We start from the raw sequence: 21,827 nt of genomic DNA, 5'->3' as shown, positions 1-21,827 counted from the left end.
AAATGGATGATAGAGACAAATTAAAATGTATCAATAAAAGTAAGTGGACTAAACTTCCAGTTGAAAGCAGGTTGTGAGATTGAATTAAAAAATCAAAATCTAGGGATGCCTGGGTGGCTCAGTTGGTTAAGCTGCTGCGTTCAGCTCAGGTCATGATTCCAGGGTCCTGGAATCAAGTCCCGCATGGGACTCCTTGCTCAGCAGCGAGCCTGCTTCTCTCTCCACCTCTGCCTGCCACTCTGCCTGCTTGTGTTCGTGCCCTCTCTCTCTGACAAATAAATAAAATCTTCAAAAAAAAAAAATCTATGTCTGAGCTGGTTATCAGAGACATGCCTAAAATATAAATAAATAGGAGTTAGAATTAAAGAGATATTTTAGACAAATATTTTTAAAAAGAGTTGGAGTATATCTAATCATATAACATAGATGTTAGGGCAAAAAACTTGATAGACAAAGGAGATCCCTCAGGAATTATAACAAACTTAATTCACTGGGAAGATAAAATGACTCAATTTTTACATACCTAATAACATAGCTTCAATAGCATAAAAGGAAATGTGACATAATTACAAAGAGAAATTGTCAAATTCTTCACTATAGGAAATCATTTAAATGTATCTTTCTCAATAATTGATAGATAAAATATTCCAAAAAGCATGAAAGATATGATTAGACAATACAGAAATTGAGTTTATACTTAGAACAGAGAATAGTTTAACCTTTGAAAAATCAATTAATGTAATTCACCAAATTATAGGTTAATGAAGAATAAACACATGCTCATCTCAATAGTTGCAGACAAATCGTTGTATAAAATTTAATATTCACGTTAAGACAAACAAGCAAACGGACAAGCAAACAGAAACTCTTAGTCAACTAGGAATAGACATTACATCACTTGAGCTGATAAAAAATATTTGCCAAAGACTCACAACAATTTCACTCACTGGTGAAAGGTTAGAAGCATTCCCTTAGAAATCAGTAAGATGGGAAGAATGTCTGCAAATGCTATGTCTAGCCAACACATACTGGAAGTCCTAGCCACACAGTTAGAAAAGAAAAGGGGGCACCTGGGTGGCTCAGTGGGTTAAGCCTCTGCCTTCCACTCAGGTCATGATCTCAGGGTCCTGGGATGGAGCCACACATCGGGCTCTCTGCTCAGCAGGGAGCCTGCTCCCCACGCCCTCACCACTGTCTGCCTCTCTGCCTGCTTGTGATCTCTCTCTCTGTGTCAGATAAATAAAATCCTAAAAAAAAAAAAAAGAAAAGAAAAGGAATAACAAGTTTTTTTAAAATTACCATTACTTCATAGATGATGTAATTAGCCACATAGAAAAATAAAGAACTATGGAAAATTATAAAAATTAATAAATTAATAATTAGAATTAAAATAGAATTGAAAATTAAAATTAATAATATAATTTGATAGATATGAGATTAATATCAATTACTAACAAAAAGAGTAAGAAAATGTACTTTGAAAAATATATCATTTTCAAGTACAGCAAAACTACAATATACCTGGGAATAACTCTCACCAAATATGTTGCAAGACTTTTATGAAAACATCATATAACTTTATTGCAAGACATTAGAGAATGTTGAAGTAAGTAGAAATATATCGTGTTCCTGAATAGGGGTATTCGTTATTGTGAAGAGTTCAACTCTACCACAAATAATGCATACTCACAGTGAAGTTGTAATAAAAATCTCAACAGGGTGTTTTGAAGAAACTGAGCTGGGTCTAAAATATATGTAACCATAAAGAATCAAGAAATCTAAGGTGCTGTCAAAAAGGAACAAAGGTACTAGAGGTTTGTCTTATTGAATATAGAGATGTGTTACAGAGGTAATGCATGAAGTAACTGTGATACTGAAGAAGAAGAAATAAATTGACTAATAGAATATAAGAGAAAGCTCCCAAATGGACATGGAATATGAGGAACTTTTTCTATGATGTAAATGGTCTTGGACAATTGGTTATCCAGCTGACAGAAGACATAATGTAATTAGATCTTTGCCTCATATCATGCCAAAAACATCAACTTCAGGTGGATTAGAAACATAAGTATGAAAGGAAAAACTTTAAATTTTTGGAAGTAAATATAAGAGACCTTCCTTATGCCAACAGGATAAGAAAGAATTTTCTAAAGACACAAAAATATAATTTGTAAAGAAAAATATTGAAGAAATCTGAGCACAATCAGAGTAGAAGCTTTGGTTCATCAGAACATAATATAAATGGGGAGAAAATATTTGTAGTATTTAACTGACAAAATACTAATATTCAGATGAATAAAAAATCGCTATGAATTTTAAGGAAAAAAACAAATAGAAAAGCAGGCAATTCATAGAAGAGGAAACCCATGTGACCAATCAACATATTAAAATACTCAATCTCAGTATTAGCAAAATAAAAATCCAAACTCTGAGATACAATTTTACACCCCCCAGATGGGAAATTTTTTAGAAGTCTGAGCAGGATGTGTTAATGAGGTGGGGAGCAAGCACAGCTCTTTGCTGGAATGAGTATAAATTGGTGTGATTAGTTTGGAAAATAATTTGACATTATGAAGCAAAATTGAAAATCCATGTACTCTATTATTCAGCAATTCTGCACCTAGATTTATAGCCGTAGTACACAGAACAATTCATACTTTCCCATGCCCACGTCCTAATCCCCAGAACCTGTGGATGCGTTGGGTTACATGGCAAAGGAGCATGAAGGTTGCACATGAAATTAAGATTGTTAATCGTTGATAAGAAAATGAGGCGAGGATCCTAGATTATGTAGGTGGCATGACCTTGTAGCCTGTGGTGTATTCCGTTGTCTCCTCCACTAATAGTCTGTAATAATAACAACTGTGACTTAGGGAGCAGTTCTAGGCAATTGACATCCCTCAGTCCAACTCCAAAAGTTACCGATATTTAGTTGCATTTTAAGGTTGAAGAAACTGAAGTTTCGAGAGTGGGGTAGTCAGCATGGTCATGCCATCATAACTGCAGCATCATCTTACTCACATCTGGTTCCATTAATGTCTCATTTGATTCCATCTCTCCAGCACCTGTCATTAGTGCTGACACTTTCCTGATTAAATGGTTGGGGATAGATGGATGGCCTGGCTTGCTATAAATCCAGGTTTCAAAGAAAGAAGAACAAAGCCAAAGTTGAAATCAGGCTGAGAATACTTGCACTTGGGGTCAGCCTCTGCCTCTATCTAGCTGCTAAAATAGGCATGCTCTCGAATGATAAGTGTGTCCAGGGGTGATTAGTATGGCAAGTGGGCTTCTGGGTGGAGAAAGAACTTAGACTACAAGCTGTTGCTCAGCAGGGAGGCCAGAAAGTCTCTACTCAGAAGCGGGGTGACTGCTGATGCAAATTTTCTTTGTGGAAAAACTATGTTGTCATATGCAATCTTTATCTTAGTTCCCCGGATAGGGAGATAGTGCTTTGCTATCTCTGTGTGCAGCTGTGACCAGAGACTGATGTGGACTCGGTCTCAGGGCAAGTGCATACACACTGCCTACCTTTTTGGTTTATGTCCAGAGTGGCTGTTTTCTGAAAATAGAAGCTGATACTGCCTCTGACTCAATCCCTCTCATCTCGTGTTCTTTCTGGTACATTTGCCCTAAAGTATCAACCCAGCTCAGATTCCTTTGCTACATGCCAGATTTGCAAAAATATGTGAAATTTGTAATTACTGAGAGATTAAAACTTTCTTTTATTAACCCCTGGAAGTTGATGTACATGTACTATGAATTGGAGGCCATATATATATCTATATATATATGTTCTTAAGTTGCTTCCTTAATTATATATAAGGTCCTGGGTGGGGGGGTCTCCTTTACTCTGAGTCCTTTGAATGAGGTAACAGAATTCATTAAAGCCCCCCTCTTGGGGTCCATCCCACCGCGTTTGGCAGGAGAGTTTCTGCTTCTGGATTAACCTTTTTAATTCTGGTGACTTGCTGACTCCTCTTTTTTTTTTTAATATTTTATTTATTTATTTGATAGAGATCACAAGTAGGCAGAGAGGTAGGCAGAGAGAGAGAGGAGGAAGCAGGCTCCTTGCGGGGCAGAGATCCAGATGTGGGGCTCAATCCCAGGATGCTGGGATCATGAACTGAGCTGAAGGCAGAGGCTTTAACCCACTGAGCCACCCAGGCACCCCTTGTTGACTCCTCTTAATCCCCTTTTGCAAAGGCTCTCTCCACCTCCTCTCCTCTAATGTCTTCCCTTTATTTTTTTATTTTTTAAAGATTTTATTTATTTGACAGACAGAGATCACAGGTAGGCAGAGAGAGAGGAAGGGAAGCAGGCTCCCTGCTGAGCAGAGAGCCCTGATGCTGGGCTCCATCCCAGGACCCCAGGATTATGACCTGAGCCTAAGGCAGAGGCTTTAACCCATTGAGCCACCCAGGCGCCCCAGTGTCTTCCGTTTAAAGTGACTGTTTCAATGAGGACTTCCTGGCCGCCCATGTAACCGGAAGTGGTAATGTTGCAAGTTCTAAGCACCTGCAGAGGCTCCCTCTGTCTTCTAGTCAGCGGGTTCCAGTCCCCAATTGGCACCTCTAAGGAGATATGCTTCCCCCTCCCACACCCACCTTCCCCATCCCCAAACTGTGAGACTTAAATAGTAATGGTCACTTTTCAGCTCTTTTTGTATTTTCATCGACCGGTTAAGCTCTGAGCATTTCATTTCCTATGACGCAAACTCTCTTAGTTGTATGTAACTAAGTCTGTCTATTTCTCCCTGCCTTACCCGCTCAATCAATATAGTATTGATTGGATAACAGTAGAACCTATTCTATTTTCTGCCTCTAATTCTCTCTTCTCTCTGCCAAGAAAATCAAGGCTTTGGGGGCAGGCAAGTATCTGGTCCATTCAGTGACTAACTTTTTTCCCTTTTCTTTTTACATTTAGTATTTTTATTATGAAGGTAATGCATGCCCATTATCAGTAACCAGTCTAGGACTGTAAGAATTCCCCAGTCTTATCTCTTACTAATGGTGTAGTAAGTGTTCTTCCAGTCATTCCTAGGCATTTACAAAAAAAAAAAAAAAAAAAAAAAAGCGAAATGAAATAAGATAAAATAAAATAAAATTCACACAGAAAACATACTTTACATACACAAATAGAATGCTACCAAAGATATGATTCTGTAAATTGACTTTCACTTATTCATCTTTTATATTTGTCTATTATTCTTTTAATGTTTACAGAACTTCTATTAGTTAGAACACTCTGACTGCAAGTTACAGAAACCCAACTCAAACTATCTCAAGCAAAAAAAGAGAATTTACTGATACGTCAGAGCGAGGGGAAGAAAGGCAGGGCTGGCCTCAGAAAGGTTTGTCTCTGGAGACCCAACAGCATCTTCAGGATTCCTTCTCTTTCCATTTCTCAGCACTGATGCTCTGTTTTGGCTTCATTCTTTCCTAGAACAAAACAAACTTTTTATTTCATGCAGTAGGGGCAGGGAGAGTTGCCCCTGCTGACACCTTCAGGCTCACGCCCTCCCAGATCTGCCAGCCTAATTGTTGGGTAACTCTGAGCTCATTTTTCGGCCTCTCCTACCTGCTGCTCTATCATGTAAGCAAATGTGCCTGGGCTCACTCTCCTGAGCCTCTCCTTGTAGCCCAGCCAGTCTCAGGCCAGGTATGGAAACTGGAAATCCGGGAAGCAAACTTCTTCTTCTTCTTTTTTTTTTTTTTCTCCCCTGCAGGTCCCTGGAGGGGCAGAAGGCCCCTCCTGGGAGAGAAACATGACCACATCCTTGAAGGGCTCCTGAGGGCCCCATCTTGAGTTCATCTCTTCTTACCCATGCCTGTTCTCAGATGGCCAATGTTGGCCCTTCCTCTTACTGGATGCACCTTCGAGGGTAGAGAAAGAGCTGCCCAAACTATGAATCTGTGATTGAGTGTCTCTTGAAGTAATGAACAGCTCGGGAACTCCCCCACCCAGTTTTTGGGATGGAGATTGCTCTTCCTTCCAGGAATTCCCAGAGTTATGCCTTATTATCTCAAAATTATGTTTCAGAAGCCCTAATGCACTGGTGCCCATAGGTGGAGCTTCCTTACAATAAAGATTCCTGGGCACTGCCCTCTGAGATCAAATTAGTGGATCTGGGGTAAGACCTAGGAATCTATACTTTTTTAAAGCAACACACCTGATTTTGTGATCAAACAGACTTAGGAAGGACAAACATAAATCCTCCTACATAATTCTCTTAACTGTACCTTTCCAAAGGGCAGAAGCTGGGGAGGTGCTGACTCCTTTCCTGGGGCATAATGACTGGTCCTGGCCAGGTGTGCAGGTCCTTTCTGCTTTTACCCAAGTCAGTTAGTTTTATTCCCAAGAGATGTCTCAGATGGAATGTTTTTCATAAGTAAGAGAAGATCTAGGTTTTGTTGATCCTGAAGTGTATCCAGTTTTTTTTTTCCTTAAGAAAAAAAAAAAAAGGATCAGTACGAAATTGAGTCTAGAATGCTAGAAGAGGCTTCAGAATTAAGCTTCATCACCTTCATGGGAATTCTGGCTCTGAACGGCTTTCTCTTTCTGGATCAAATCAAAAGAACTCTGTTGTTCCCATTGTCTACACCTGTATATATAAGATGAACTGAATTTGTGGAAAAGAAAAACAAAAGACCATAAAATTAATAGTTCTGGCCTGGATAAGCCTGATGCTGAGTTTTTAACCATAACATGGTGGCCTAAGTTTTGTTTTTTGGTGAGTTTACTTGTTATGCTCCGTATTCCCTGAAATTGAAGGGACGCAACATGGTTCCTTTATAACCCACATCGCTGTTACCTTTCTGACCACATCCCTGCTGCTTTTCCTCCTTGCTGGCACCTCTTCAACCACACTGGTTTTCCCTGAGCATTACCTGGTACACTTTAGCCCTACAGCCTATGATCTCGGGGTTCCTCTTCCTAGAATGCTGTCACCTTGTTATAGAGAAAGACACATGGTCTCAGGAGAGTTAAGTGGTTTAACCAAGTGATTAAAACCCATGAAAACTTTCAAGTTTTTCTACTGGTCTCACTCTTAACTCTCCTTTTTCTTTCATACTTCAGTCAGTCAAGAAACCCCATTGGCTCCATCTCAAAATATGTTCTGAGTTCAACCACTTCTTCCATCTTCGCTGTTCCCTTTGGGTGGGATCACCACTATCTCTTGTCTGCATTACCACCACAACCTCCCATCTGGTCTCCCTGCTTCTCCTGTCACCCCTTATAGACTATCTCAACATGGCAACCGAAGTGATCCTTTCAAATATAAATTAGATGTCACTTCTTTTCTCAAAACTCTGTCATGGTTCCTATTTCCTATGGAGTCAAAGCCAATGCCCTTAGAAAGACTTCTTAAGCTCTATAGCTATGCTGTCCAAACAGGTGACCACTGGTGGCATGTGGTTAGAGATCACTCGAGGTAGGGTCAGTCTGAACTGAGAAGTAAAACACACAGTAGATTTTGAGGAATTCCTTTGAGAAAAAAGAATTTGAAGATTCAGGAGCTGGTGGTAGGTGGTGGGTAGGGTATTGAGGGAATAGGTGTAGGAGTCAGAAGGTACAAACCTGTAGTTATATGATAAGTAAGTCATGGGAATGTAATATCTAGCATGGTATCTATAGTTAATAATACTGTATTGTATATTTGAAAGTTGCTAAGAGAGTAGAAATTAAAAGTTCTCATCATAAGAAAAATTATAACTGTGTGAGGTGATAGAAGTTAACTAAATGTACTGTGTGAAGCATTTTCCAATATATACATACATCAAATCATTATGTTGTACATCTTAAACTAATACAATGTTTTATGTCAATTATACCTCAATAAAACTGGAAAAATAGGAGTGTCTGGGTAGTTCAGTTGGTTAAGCAACTGTCTTCAGCTCAGGTCTTGATCCTGGAGTCCCAGAATCAAGGGCTGCATCAAGCTTCCAGCTCAGCAGGGCGTATGCTTCTCCTTCTGACTCTCTCACCTCTCATACTCTCATGTTCTCTCTCACCCTCACTCTCTCTCCAATAAATAAATAAAATATACATTTTTTTTAAACCGGAAAAATAAAACATAAAAATGTAAAATATTCAGTCATCTTTATACTGATTATATATTGAAATTATAATATTTTGAATATATTGGATAAACAAAATATAGTACTAAAATTAATTTCACCAGTTTCTTTTTATTCTTGTAGAGTGGTTAGTAGAAAATTTTACGTTGCATATGTGACTCCACATTTCTGGCTTGCATTAGATTTGTATTGGTCAGCATTGGTCTATAGTATCTGATCCTTCCCTAAAACCTTTCTGGATCTTGTTTCCTGCTCACTCCTGTTCTTGTTCACTCCAATACAGATATGCTGACCTCCTTGCTAGTCTTTGAACATAGGTACATACCAGGCATTCTCCTGCCTCAGGGCCTTTGCACCTGCTATTTCCACTCCTTCATTTCCTTCCAATTATCTGAATTATTTGCTCCTTAACCTCCTCTGGACTTGATTCAAACCTCACGGTCTCAATGAGTTTTTCTTTCTTCATCCACCTCTATTTCTGTAATCACTGAGCTCCTTTCCTAACTTATTGTTCTCCACAGTGTTTGTCATACTATATATTTTTTCATATTTATTTTTATTATCTAACTTACTCTAGAATCCATGAGGGTAGGATGTATTGTTTAAAACTATCCTCCTGGGGCACCTGGGTGGCTCAGGTCATGATCTCGGGGTCCTGGGATCAAGTCCCGCATCGGGCTCTCTGCTCAGCAGGGAGCCTGCTTTCTCCTCTCTCTTTCTCTGCCTCTCTGCCTACTTGTGATTTCTCTCTGTCAAATAAATAAATAAAATCTTAAAAAAAAATAAAACTATGCTCCTGACATCTGTAACTAGGCTTGGAACATGGTAGATTCTCAACAAATATTTGTTAAATAAATACTGAATGAATTTTAATAAATCACTTAATTATATGGGTGAAGGAACTGAGAAAAAGTAGAGTTTCACAGTGAGTGAGGGGCAGAGTGTATGTACTCTCAGTAAGATCAATGCTATCAATCGGAAATGCAGGTGCCACCCCCTTGAGTCCTGACCCTTTACTTACATTTGTGTTTCTTCACTGAACTATCCACATTTTTGTGTCTCTTTTAAGTCTTACACTTAAGGAAAGAAAGATCTACTCCAGAATATATTTCATCTCTGTCATCACACCTAAGAGATGACCTCTGATATTCCTTTTTGCTTTAAGGATAAGCCTTTAAGAATTTTTTTCTAGACAGGAATTGTAGATCTGCCTGGAAACGAAGGACACTTCACCAGGAAAGAGTTCTTGGAGAAAACCATTACATTTGATTATACAATGGAATATTTAATTTATAGCCTGAAGAATTTAAACTAGTTTATGTATTTGACTAACCAACACATTTTACTGAGCACTAACATATTCCAGGTATTGTTTAAGGTTTTGGAAACAAACATGATTTTCAGGGAGCTAAGAGCCTCATGTATGTGTATGGTGTCAGGGGTATGGTTAACAAACACACACAGGATGTATGGGTTTCCTATGTTGTTGTAACAAATGATCACAAGTTTAGTGACTTAAAATACACGTTTGTTCTTTTAGCAATTCTGGGAATGAGAAATCTAAAATGGTTCTTATTTGACTAAAATAAAGGTGCCACGAAGCTGTGTCCCTTCTGGAAGCTCTAGGGGAGGATTTGTTATCTGGCCTTTTTTCAACTGTTACTGACTGCCTGTATTCCCTGGTTATGTCTCCCTGTTTCCCTCTTGAGAACATGTCACTCCAGGATCTGCTTCCACCATCCCTGGTCATCTCTCTCACTCTGAATCCTCCTGGGTTCCTCATATATGGATCTTTGCGATGATATCCACCCATCCTCATAATCTATAATCCATAATCTCCCTATTTCAGGGTTATAACTTAATCACATCTGCAAAGTCCCCATTGCTATAGAAGGTAAAGTTTGTAGGTTCTGGGGATGAGGACGTGGGTATCTTGGGGGACTATTATTCAGGCTACCATACAGGACAAAATGACAGGTGTCACAGTGGAAGTAAATGCCAGATGTTATGTGAACACAAATGACAGACAAGACGGTGTGGAGGAGGAGTGGCACAGTTTTATGGAGTAAGTGACTTTGCGCTGAGGCTTACATGATGGGAATGGACAACAGGCATCACGTCTAAAGGAATGTGCAAGGGAAAGGAGGTATAAACGAAGAGGGCTTTTGCATGGCTACCTAACAAATTACTTCCAAATTTAGCAGCTTACAGTAATAAGTGAGATCTCATACAGTTGCTGAAAGTCATGAATCTGGGCAATTCCTGACTGGATGGTCTTGCCTTATGGTCTCTCATGAAGTTGTTCTCAGGCATTGGCTGGGACCGCAATCATCTGAAGGGGCAGGAAGAGCAGTACCCGAGCTCACTCATGTGACTGTCAGCAGAAATTTTCAGTTCCTTACCAGGTAGGCCTTTCCATAGAGTTACTTACATGGCGTAGTTTCCCTGAGGGCAAGTAATATGAAAGGCAGACTGAGGCGAAGATAGGAGCCCCAGTTACTTATAACCTCATCTTGCAAGTGACACACCACCCCCTCTGCCATTCTGTTGGTCCCCCAGAGCAACTCTGGGAATGTGTGGGAGAAGACTTCACAAGGGCATGAATACTAGGAGGTGGGGATCATTAGGGACCATCTTGGAGTGTGGTTACCCCAATATTCTTGGAATTAGAAGAGTTTCTGTGGTTGCTGGTCTGTGGGGCAGTCATGAGAGATTGGCAGGAACAAAGTTGGCATAGGAAGGGAGAGCCAGAGCATGGAGGACTGACTATATGTTTGGCTAAGGAGTTTGGAGATAATCCTTTTATTAATAGGGAGCTATTGTAGGGTCTTCATTAATGAAGGGACATGAACAAACTGATTTTTAGAATGATCACTGTGGGGACTCTTGGGTGGCTCAGTTGGTAGAGTGTCTCTCTTTGGCTCCAGTCATGATCCCAGAGTTCTAAGATCCAGTCCTGCATCAGGCTTCTTGCTCAGTGGGGATCCTGCTTCTTCTCCCTCTGCCTGCCGCTCCCCCTGTGGTGCTTGCTCTCTTTCTCTGACAGATAAATAAATAAAAGTCTTTGAAAAGAAGAAGAAGAATGATCATTGTGTGTGTGGTAAGGATATAAGAAGGGAAAGCAGAAGGCAAAGAGATTGGGAGAAAAAGTGGCTAAGAGGCTATTGCAAGAGTATAGCAGAGAGAGGATGAGGCTTGATAGAAGGCACTGGTGGTCAACAAGTGCCAAGGATGATGGTTTCTGGGCATTTTCAGGAAGTGGAATAGTTTGGAAGGCAGAGGGTATGGGAGGGAGGCCTCAGAGAGTGTCCTGGTTTGCAGGAGGGATAGATACCAATCAACAAATCTACAATGAAAGACATGGTTGACATGAGAGTCATTTTCTAAATGCCATATTTATAATATCATCTTTAGAACTACCATTTTTGAATGCCTGCTGTATACCCTACTCGGCTATGAACCTTGCATTCATTTACTTCATTGTGTCGTCACACTAACCCAGTGAGATCTGCCATGTTATTATTTCCTTTGGTTAGATGAGGCAACTGAAGTAGGTACTGCAAGTATCCTATTTTACGGAAGGGGACACAGTATTGATGTAAACAGCAGTGCTCAATTATGTAGCAAGTACATGACAGACACAAGTCTCAAATCCAGATCTTTTGACTGCAGATCCTGTGCCCTTAATTGGAAAGTCGTCTATAGTGTGCCTTATAGAACTAGAGATGTTTTCCAGCAGGGTCGGGGTGACGTGAGGGGACGATTTATTACCTGACATGTGAGAGGCAGCAAGTAAATAAAGCAGGAACAAGATCAGGAATCCACGTATGCAGTGGTTTGGACAAAGGATCAAACACCCTCTTCCTGTTAAATATGTAGAGACTTCGCATATGGCAATGCTTGCTAGCTTTTCCCTGGGACCCTCTGTTAGTTTTTTGTTATTTCTGAAAAAATGTGTGAAAGTCCTTTCACTCACTTAAAAAGACCCAAGTTGCTTGTTTTCTTGTTATGGGAAAGTCTAGTGCCCTATGTTGCCAGACGGTTATTTAAGCCTAAGAATGATACAAAGGTAGCTTTACCACAGCACATTTTTCGTTAGAAAAGAGAAAGTGGAGGGGGTGGATGAAGGATGTCAGACAGATCATGTCTTTTTCTTAGAAAATGTTCCCATAACAGCAGATAAATTGGTGTAGAAATGGTTAGCAGTTATTTCTTTATGTAAAACTTGGGTTAAAAAAAAAATCCTGTATCTAAGGTTGTTCTGTGGAATTTAAGAGGGGATAAAAGGAATCTGCTTTGTAAGTGGCTCCTAGACCATTCATGTCCTAGAGTAGATGGACCTCTGGACCTCAGGCTTCCTGAAGATCAGAGTGGGAAAGCACAGGGTCCCACCGAAGAGTGTGAAAAACTTCGCAGCTTCTTTGCAGTTGTCTGGGATTTCCCGGAGAAAGCAAAATACAAGGCTAAATATAGTCTTTCACCTTGAAATGCCATAAGGGTAATAAAAACAGGGTTATGATAGGTTGGTTTGCAACACTCCCACTTCACATTTTATGTGAGTTTCCAAGCAACAGAGCTTCATTGAAACTAGAGAAATAGACAAGTGAGGGATGAGCCCAGAAGGTTCAGCTATGGAGGTGCCCAGACAGCTCTGGACATCAGAGAACTGCGTGTCCCATTTCCCTAACCTAACCCCCTCCCACCATCCTGCCTCTCCCCTGCTCTACCCTCAGAAGTTGCAGAACCCCCAGCATAAGATGGCTCTTCAGTCAGTACTCTCATCCTTGCCTTGATACCCGATACATCATACGTTCCCACCCTGAATTACCTAGGAACCATCCAGTGTTAGAAGGAAAATAGGTTCCATCTCAATTTTCTTCATTATTTGTTCGTGAGGTATATAAAGCAGCGGGAGTTATTTTGGGGAGTTCTACTCGACTAATCTTAACACACACTTTTTCCTTCTAACTTTTGTTTTTCTATTGAAAGAAATGTCTATAAAGTAAAAAAAAAATATATGAAACTTTTCCAGTCTGGGTTAACAATTAATATGGTGATTAGATGCCTATCAATATACGTGTTTGTACCAACATCATAAAAACGCACACGTTCCCACGAATGGGCTAAGGACAGCAAAACCAGGTAAAGACTGCCTGACAGGGAAGTAATCCACATTTCTAGGAGGCCCACTGTAATAAAGTCAAATGCTGGATATATGAAGATTTATGACATGTTAGCTTGTTATTATCACACATTATATGGCTAAGTCGGCCATGGGAAATCAATTCAGAAGGAAGTAGTCCATGGACACATTTAGCCTTCAGTTTGAAACTCTTTTACCTGCCACAGTCACATGAATCTTAGAGGGCTAGAAGGTCAGCATTGACTGGACGTTAACATTAGGACATTAGCGAATGTTGGCTGAGTAGGACCTGTTTGCCCAACTTGTCCAAGTTTTCTCTAATTGTCTTTATGAGCCTACTATTATAAATTTTGCCAGTTGAAGAAATCATTTGATGAAATGACTGAAATGGACATTGTCTGACAGGTTTTCAGAGAATGAGATAAAATTCCAAAAATTGTATTTCAGGGTGGAATTTGGTGTATTTGGGTCTCTCCCTTCGCAGGGACACATCTTATTGTCTCTAGGGAGAAGTGACACCAGGAGTCACATAGGACAGGAATACTCAGGCTGGTGCTCGGTACTGCTGAGGTCCTGATGGAACCAGACTGACAAGCCCCAGCACCTCACCTCTGACTCCAGAATAACTCTTAGCTTCTCTTCCTGTTTTGTCTTGTTAGTCCTTCCAGTTAAGAAACTCTATTCCAACTGATGGGCTTCCTTCTTCTTCCTTCTTCCATATCCTCTTGTGTCCCCTCTTTATTGGTCTGGTGACTGTTTCAAAAACACTGGTCACAGTAACTGACCTCTCCTGCTCAGCCCAGGATCACTTCCTGTGGCAATGCTGAGCCATATCTGGGAGACCTCAGCCAGCTCCTGAGTTTCTTTCAAGACTCTACTTTCTTAGTGTAGTTTGAGGTTCACAGAAAAATTTAGACGAAGGTATAGAGATTTTCTATATACCATCCTGCCCCCACCACATGCTTAGCCTCTCCCATTATCAACATCTGCCACCAGAGTTGGATATTCATTACATGGGTGGATCTTCATGGACATGTCAAAATCATTCAAAGTCTATTGTTTACATTAGGGCTCACCACTTTTTTTGTTTTTGAACATTTGACACATGATATTACATTACTTTCAGGTGTACAACATAGTGATTCCACTTCTCTATATGTTATGCTGTGCTCACCGCAAGTGTGGCTACTGTCTGTTACCACATGACCCTATTACAATACCATTGTCTATATTCCCTATGCTGTGCCTTTTATTCCCATGATTTAGTCATTCCACAACTGGAAGCAAGCTTGTATCTCCCACTCCTCTTCACTATCCTTCCACCCCCCCATCCCCTCTGGTGATCATCCATTAGGGTTCTCTCTTGGTATTGTGTGTTCTATGGGTTTGAACGAATGTATAATGACATGTATCATACAGAGTGTTTTCATTGCCCTAAAAATCCTCTGTGATCCACCTATTCAACCCTTTCCCTACACTAACCCCTGGAAATGACCGTGTCCATAGTTTTGCTGTTCTAGGATGTCATATAGTTGGAATCATATAGTATGTAGCTTTGCAGATTGGTTTCTTTCACTTAAGCAGTATGCATTTAAGCTTTCTCTGTGTCCTTTTATGGATTGATAACTCGTTTTCTCTTAGCACTGGATAATACTCCACTATCTGAATGGACCTCAGTTTATTTATCTGTTCCCTTACTGAAGGACATCCTGGTTGCTTCTAAGCTCTTACAATTCTGAGAACAGCTGTCATAAATATTCTTGTGCAGGTTTTTGTGTGGACGTAAGTTTTCAATTCTTTTGGGCTAATGTCAAGGAGCATGGTTTGCTGGATCATGCAGTAAGAGTATGTTGAGTTTTGTAAGAAACTGCCAAACCGTGTTTCAAAGTGACTATGTGTTTTGCATTTTCTCAACCAATGTCTGAGAGGTCCCATTGCTCCCCACCCCACCAACATTTAGTGTTGTCAGTGTTGTGGATTTTGGCCATTCTAGATAGGTAGTGTGTAGTATCTCATCAGGCTTTTAATGTGCCTTCTCCTGATGACATATGATGTGGAGCAACTTTTGATATGCTTTCTCAAAAAGAACAGCACATTTACTCTATCTTTAAAATATCACAGCTAGGTCCCAAGAATCATCTATCATTTTATTTTTGTTCCTGAACAACTTAGAAGTTTTTCATCAGCCTGAGGAGCTATTCCTTTTTCAGAGACATGGATCCATCCTCAAATTTTCTGATAGCCTTGTTTTCAACTGTTGTGGCTTGCTGAATCAAAGCAGTGGAATTTGATATAAGTTGAGCGTTCCTTCCAGAATTAACTCATCTTTCTGGGCACGAGACACTGAACCCAAGCGATGTGTGGCCTCATCCAAACACTGCAGATGTATTTGTCACCCAAGAAATTTTGGACTTCAGTCAAAGACCTACTCCCCTGACTAATGACATTGATGGGGGAAGTGAGCATACAAAGACCTCATCTTGCAACGAAAACCCAGTGTAACACCCTTGATCATGTTCTGTATGTGACTACGGAAAGTGTGAACAGTAGCCATTTCCTTTCTATTTCCCCACTGTTTGTTAACCCAGAGCCTCTTCTTTTTCTTTCCAAGAAGACGGACTTTTATACTGATGTGCTTGAAGTCCTTCTGCAGGGCTCTTCTGAGGCTCTTCACAATAGCTGTGCAGCCCTTCAAGTAATGTCGACATTTTCTGGAATGTCAGTCTTCTGATTGCTGCCCACTGCAGATGTGGCAAAGAGCTCATATGCTTGTCATCTCTAGGTCTTCTTTGATGAGGTGTCTGTTAAGCGGTTGGCCCATTTTAACTAGGTTGTTCATTTTCATATTGTCAGTTTTTAAGTGATCTTTGTATATTTTGGGTAATAGTGCTTTATCAGATGTGTCTGTTACAAGGTATGCTCCCTGTCAGATGTGTCTGTTACAAGGTATGCTCCCAGTCTCTGTGTTGTTGTCTCATTTTCTTATCATTGCCTTACACAGCAGAAGTTTTGGGGTGCCTGACCAGCTCAGTCAGTGGACCATGTGACTCTTGATCTTGGGGTAGTGACTTTGAGCCCCACGCTGGGTATAGAGATTACTTTAAAAAAAAATAAAGATTAAAAAAAGTAATATTAGTCACCCTTCTTTTAATGTGCCTTCTCCTGATGACATATGATGTGGAGCAACTTTTGATATGCTTTCTCAAAAAGAACAGCACATTTACTCTATTTGATATAAGTTGAACGTTCCTTCCAGAATTAACTCATCTTTGAGATGAGAATATTCTTGAGAATATTCACAGAACAGAAGTTCTTTTTGTTTTGTTTTGTTTTGTTTTGTTTTGTTTTATTGAGGTGGGGGAGAGAGTGTCGGTGGAGGAGGGGCAAAGGGAAAGGGAGAGAGAGAATCGTAAGCAGGTTCTATGCCCATTATGGATCCCAACATGGGGCTTGATGTGATGCTCGATCTCACACCCCTGACATCGTGACCTGAGCAGAAATCAAGTGTCTGATGCTTACCAGCTGAGCCACCCAGGTGTCCCCAGAAGTTTTTAATTTTAACGAAATATATTTACCAATTTTTTCTTTCATGGATTGTGCCTTTGGTTTGTATTTAAAAGTCATTTCCATGTCCAAGGTCATCTAGGTTCTCTCCAATGTGGTGTTCCAGGAGTTTTATAGTTTTGTGCTTTATATTTAGGTCTGTGATTCATTTTAATTTTTGTGAAGGTGTAAGGTATATGTCTAGATTAATTCCCAGGTAGTGAACAAACTGTTATTTGGCAAGATCAATTAAGAATAAGATTAGAAGTTTTTATTTTATCTTCACTGTTTCTTCTCTGATGCTCTTCCTTTCTTTATGTAGATACGAATTTCTAATCTATATTATTCTCCTCTCTAAAGAAGTTCTTTTAACACTTCTTGTAAGACAGATCTTTGGTGAAACATTCTTTCCACTTTTGTTTGAGGAAATTTTTTTTTTATTTTGGTTTTAAATGCTAATTTAAATTTAAATGCTAATTTTGTAGGGCTCAGAATTCTAGAATGTTTGGTCTATGTGGATGAACTAGGATGATTTCTGAGGAAAAGTTGAATATAATTCTTATCTTTGTTTCTCTATAGGTAAGATGTCCCCCCTCCCCTTCTGGCTTTTTTCAAGATTTCTTCTTCACTTTTGATTTTCTGTCATTTGAAAATGATACACCTACATGTGGGTGATTTTTGTTTGTTGCATGCATCCTGCTTGGGGTTTCTGAGTTTCCTGGATATAGTTTGGTAACTGACATAAACTTGGGAAATTCTGATTCATTGTTGTTTCAGTATTTCTTCTGTTCCTTTATCAATTTCTTCTCTTTTTGAAGTTCTCACTACACATATGTTACATCTTTTGCGGTTGTCCCATAGTCCTTGGATAGTCTTTCCTATTTTTTTCAACCTTTATTCTTTACTTTCCAGTTTTGGAAATTTCTACTGATATACATCCTTAAGCTCAGGGATTCTTTCCTCCACTGTGCCCAGTCTACTAAAAAGAGCCCATCAGAGGTGTTCTTCATTTCTCTTATAGTGTGTGTGTGTGTGTGTGTGTGTGTGTGTGTGTGTGTGTGTTTAATCTCTAGCTTTTCTTTTTGGTTCTTTCTTAGGGTTTCCTTCTCTCTGCTTACATTGTCCTTCCATTCTTTCATGCTGTCTACTTATTCCTTAGAACCAGTCCTAGTTGTTTTAAAGCCCCAGTCTGATAATTCTAACATCCCTGCCATGTCTGGTTTGGCGATTTGCTCTGTCTCTTCAAAAAAAATTTTTTTGGCTTTGAGTATGTCTTGTAATTTTTTCTTGATAACTGGACATGATGCACCAAGTAAAATGAACTGCTGTAAACGGGCCTTTAGTAATGTGGTGTCAGGTGTGGAGAGGGAGAGTTTTACAGCCCTAGGATTAAGTCTCCATCTCTTAGTAAGGGGAGGTCTCTGGCCTTTGAACTACACAAGTATTTCTCAGGTTTTTTCCTCCACACACCCGTCCCCCCTTTAGGTGGGACAGGGTGGGCTATCTGGAGTTAGGTATTTCTCTTCCCCAAGGCCAGTTAATTTCTCATATTACCTCAGCAGGAGACCGTGGAGGTCAAACAAACCCTATTAGCCAGTGGCACTGGCCCCCCGTGCTGCCAGCTCTCGGCCCTTGATGGGTACGGATGTCTCCACTGGGGATCATCCAGAAAGCAAAACCTGGTAGGAAGGACCAAATGCGGTGGTTTCCAAAATCTGGTTTTGTTTCCTTCTTTTTCTGAAGACTTTCCTGCGCTCGCCACAGCGATGAGAACAAATTACACATTCGGCTTTATTTAAGGAAGGGCCTCGCCTGGTGAGGAGGCAGAGAAAACTTACCATCAGCCAGACGTGGAGCATTAAAGACCTCTATTTCATTTTCCAGAATATTCCATTGTGAAACATCTGTTGACTCGGTATTTGCAGGAGGAGAAAATAGCATGTTGATCTGGAAACATATATATGTATATACATGTATATATACTTTTTTTCTTGAAAGTATATTAACTAGATAACTCAAGGAGATGGCAGTTGACCTCCATGCTGATGTCTTCTAGTACTGCTGGGAAAGATACTTTGAGTGGGGTCCGTGGAAGGAACCTGCTCTGGAAGGTCCAGCAATTGATTCTGCCCCTGCTACTTTCTTGTGACCTTCCATTCTGAGCTCTATTTCTTCCCCTATAAGATGGGCTTAATAATACCTTACTGGAGGAGCTTTAGGAAGGAGTAAAAGTTTTTTGTTTTTTTTTTTGAAAAAGTAGATGTACTTTTAAAATGTAATGGTCTATGTAGCCCTAACCTTTGAATCTCACTTTTTCCATTGGTCCTGGGAACAAATGTGGGAGGGGTGACACTGGCAATGGTGTTTGGTCTCGGCTGCCTCCAGTGTCGAGTGTCCTAAGCAAAGCTCCAAGCCCCCTGGACTTTGCCTTTTGAAGGCAAATGAAGTTTTGTTTTGTTTTGTTTTCTGCTGTGATCATTATTGTCCTTGGTATTTTCCACTTGGCAGCTTGCATGTCTCCTCCTGGCTTCCTTAGAAGCCACTGCCATACCCCGTCTGACACATTCCTGGCAAAGGCACAGCTATGGTAAGCCAGGGGGGCCTACGCCCTTCGCAACCCACACAATGACAAGCTCAGTACTTGCTCCCAAAGTTCCCGTCCACACCTGCTCAGGGCGAGGAGGCAGCTCCCTGCAAGTGAGCACCATTCTGTAGGCCAATGTCTCTGAAACCCAAGCAAAGGAAAGACTCTCTAAAGGCAGAAAGCCTTCTCACAGACCTTGAGAATACATTTGAGGATCTCCAGAAATTCGAGGCTCCCAGTGTAACAAATCGTGTTCTAGGAAACCCAATGATGGAAAATAGGAGCAAAAGTAAGAGACGAAAGAATGGCCTTTCCATACCCCAGGGCCTCTCCTTGCTAGCTGTGTCACTTTGGGCAAGTTGAGCAGCATCTTGAGTGTTAACACCCTCTTCTATAACACGAGGGTAGTCATACCCATTTTAACAATATGATGACAGGGCTAAAGGAGACATCAAACTTAAAGTGCCTGGTGTTTGGGGGTAGCATAAGAAAAGTTAATTCCTTAGCAACTTGGAGGGAAAAATGTATCAGGGCCAAGGCCATGAAGCATTTGCCGGGTAGCAGCCAGAAGTGCAACATGCACATTTTTCCTGTTCAAGGAGATGTGGTCTAGGAGATCAACCGTCTGGGCATCCTGTGCCATCAAATGAGTGTCCTGTTCTTAGTGGATGGTTTCCTGAGATGGGGGGTTGCATTGCCTAAAGTCAGTGTCCTACAAGGCCACCCTCTGTCCTTGTTTCCTGAGAGCTTTGGGAACCCTTGTACAAATACCGCTCCTGGACTCCTGGGGGTCTGCGCGATAGCCAAGTTCTCCCAGAATGGTAGGAAGATTGGGCTTCTCACTGTGCCTTTCTACACAAAGGGCCACAGCTGTCATTATTCAGGGCTGCGCCTGCAGAGACAATTATAGAGCTGGGCAGCTTAGGGCCATGACAAGTTCATGGTTTTCAAACTCGGTTAACCCTTAATCATCCTTTTGGCAAGGGTCTTCCCCTTTTCCTGTTTTCCTCAGCTACTCTTCCAAGCCCTCACCCTTTTCCACATACCCCCTAACTTACCTCTGCCCCACCTTCTCTGCATATGGACTGGCTTCCAATTTTCTGAGAAAAACCGTTTTCTAGGCATCCACTTTTCCATCCTCGAATCTCTGCATCGTCAACATCGTTCACTCTGGTGCCTTGTCTCTTCAGAGTCAATCCACAGGCGCTTGGCAGAGCCCCTGAGATGTGGTCTATTAATTTTACCGAGACTCTAGGTGTGATAGACCATGTCATGATGGAGATGGTGGGCACCATCTCTGCTACCACAGGGGTACAGGCTTCTTGAGAAAAATGAAACCAAGTGGGAGGCAGAGAGAATCCTGTAATATTTCAATCACTCTTTAGAAGCAGTCATGCCTGGTTTTTTTTGTTTTTGTTTTTTTGTTGTTTGTTTCATGAGTTAACTCTCTTTTCCCCTTAAGCTGGTTGGCTTCTGTCCCTCACAACTAAAGGGGACCAAAAGGAAGTACGCTCTTCTAGACTGTAAGTGTCAGCAGGGAAGGACGGCATCTGTGTCTGCATTGTTCGTTCCCGGCACTTTGCAGAGTGACTGGCGCATAATAAGTTCTCAAGAGATATTTCTTGACTAAGCTTACCTGTGCCTAGTGTCGATGGTCCCATCTCTTCACTTCAGCTCCATCTTTGGTCCTTTTTCATTTTCTTTCCTATGTTTTAAGCCTCTCCCTTCCTCAGATTGTATATATTTCTAAGTCCTCTTAACCCTAAAAATAGAACCAAGCACATAACAACAAAATAAAAATCTTCCTTTATTATGACATTTCTTTCTAGCACCCTGACCTACTTTCCCATCTCATCTGAGCTTTTCAAAAGCCTATTCTTAACACACTGCAATGTGGCTTCCATTCCAATGATTTCTGTGCTGTCATACTCATTCCTGACATGCTTGGCTTGAATGCATGTAGCACTCTCTGTCAGCCACTCTTATTACAGTCCATACAGTTGATAGATACCCCTTCTTCCCAGAAGGCACGATGTCCCTCAGAAGCTTCTAGAATCTGCTTTCTAGATCTCAGCTCATGGCTCTTCCCTTTGCCTGAAATCTCTGCTTCAATCCTAATCTTCTGTTAACAGAATTTGGAATTCTTTTCCCACATTGGGACTACAGCAGCACAATACTCTCCTTGGCCTTGGTAATTGCCGGTGGTAAAGTAGATCAGGTCTCCATATGCCAGTGTGTCCAGGGCCCACACTGATGTCACATTTTGACTGTCAGAGTTATACCAAGTGGAGGATGGCCACCGTGGCTCTGAGGCTGACACTCTTAGCTCAGTGATTTTGGGTATTGAACTGGAATTTTCTCTGCAACAATCCAGGATTAGGCGAGAGATAGATTTCATTTTATGAAGGATAGTGTACTATTACCTAAGGTCATTTCAGGAATGAGACTGAAAGGAGGTACCTTGTCAGCTGTTCCAGGA

The 21,827-nt window shown here is 40.8% G+C and overlaps 1 pseudogene; it reads right to left on the bottom strand.

The window, feature by feature from the left end:
- Window positions 1-15,363: 15,363 nt before the first annotated feature.
- LOC101676697 lies at window positions 15,364-20,643 on the bottom strand (annotated as a pseudogene).
- Between the last annotated feature and the right edge of the window lie 1,184 nt (window positions 20,644-21,827).

This window comes from Mustela putorius, unplaced genomic scaffold, assembly GCF_011764305.1.
Source record: "Mustela putorius furo isolate JIRA1106 unplaced genomic scaffold, ASM1176430v1.1 tig00003853_pilon_pilon_pilon, whole genome shotgun sequence".
In the NCBI taxonomy this organism is placed as follows: domain Eukaryota; kingdom Metazoa; phylum Chordata; class Mammalia; order Carnivora; family Mustelidae; genus Mustela; species Mustela putorius.
The sequence above is the reverse complement of the archived record's forward strand: the minus strand, read 5'-3'. Positions and strand labels throughout refer to the sequence as shown.